This window comes from Silene latifolia, chromosome 2, assembly GCF_048544455.1.
Source record: "Silene latifolia isolate original U9 population chromosome 2, ASM4854445v1, whole genome shotgun sequence".
Taxonomy (NCBI): domain Eukaryota; kingdom Viridiplantae; phylum Streptophyta; class Magnoliopsida; order Caryophyllales; family Caryophyllaceae; genus Silene; species Silene latifolia.
In genome coordinates, this window is record NC_133527.1 from 57,839,891 (window position 1) to 57,841,254 (window position 1,364).

General features: G+C 35.6%; 1 non-coding gene across 1 annotated transcript; it reads right to left on the bottom strand.

Moving 5' to 3' along the window:
• Positions 1-1,013: 1,013 nt before the first annotated feature.
• LOC141645685 (small nucleolar RNA R71) lies at positions 1,014-1,120 on the bottom strand. The gene has a single exon (XR_012545162.1). It is a non-coding gene; the product is annotated as a small nucleolar RNA R71 (small nucleolar RNA).
• Between the last annotated feature and the right edge of the window lie 244 nt (positions 1,121-1,364).

Here is a 1,364-nt window from a genome sequence, read left to right on the forward strand (position 1 = left end):
GTGTGAAGTATATAGTAAGTAGGAGATCTAATTTTAACCTAATAATATCTTTATATAATGGAAATGAATAAATCAGATAATATATGAAGATAAAATATCTTAACCAAATATTATTACTAAGATTTATTCCAAACCCTAACTTGCACAAAGAGTATTCGAATAAGGAGGAAAAACGGCTCAAAGACCGGCCACCCAAACCGAAACCCTAGCTAAGATATTAGGTTAGATAATTAGGGTTTAGATATGAATTAAAGGAAAACCCTAGATAGCATGACAACTCATAAGTTGTTTTACTAATCAATAGGATAATCTCAAACTCATTTGATCTAATCATGTCCAAAATCTCACTCTACTATAAACATACTTTTCTTTAAAGATTTTATTATTTAACCTTTGAAAAATAGATTTTAAAAATATTAAAATCGTGTTCTTTATATTGCAGCTCAAAGTTATAGTAGAATCACCTATAACTTTGAGTTCAACTAGTAAAGTTATAACTAAAATAGCTATAACAATACTTGTCAAGATTACTTCTAAAATTACCGTTATCGAATGATGACCTATACTAGCTAATCTTCCTGGAGATCTTCAGTAGTAGAATCATCTCTTCATCTTGATCATAAGCTCTTCATCTTGAGCTTGTTATAGACTTGATCGAGCCTTTTGCTTGAGTAATCATCATACTTGAAACTTGTTACAGTTACTATGACGCTTTAAGAATCTTCAATGTTATAGCTCAAGCTGCTATAACATTACTTGAGAGGAGCCAATTCGGGGGGATGCCTAGTGAGGACCCTCATTCTCATATGGAAACCTTTTGCGACTATTGTGATGCTATCTCTCAAACGGGCGTGACTCAAGACCAAATTAGATGGGTCTTATTTCCTTTTTCCTTAATCGGCACCGCGAAGCAATGGTTGAAGGGCCTTGATAAGGCCACCCTTGGAATAGATTCTTGGAAGAAGTTGGCTCTAGCTTTCTACAAAAAATTCTACCCACCGGAAAAGACTAACATGCTAAGAGCTCAAATTACGGGTTTTAAGCAAAGGGATGAAGAGTATTTGTATGAAGCTTGGGAGCGGTTCAAGGGAATTTGTCGCTCATGTCCTCACCATGGACTTAGCGAATGGTTTTTGGTGCAACAATTTTGGAATGGTTTATATAAAGATTCTAGGAACATTCTCAATATGGGATCAAATGGGATGTTCACCGAAGTTGATGACAATCAAACATGGAACAAGATTGAGGAAATGGCGGTCCATAACTCACAATATAGTAGACCTCGCAAGGCTACTAGAGGAGGAAAGCATGAAGTGGACTCCGTTACTCAATTGGGTGCTCAACTTATTGCTCACATTGACACA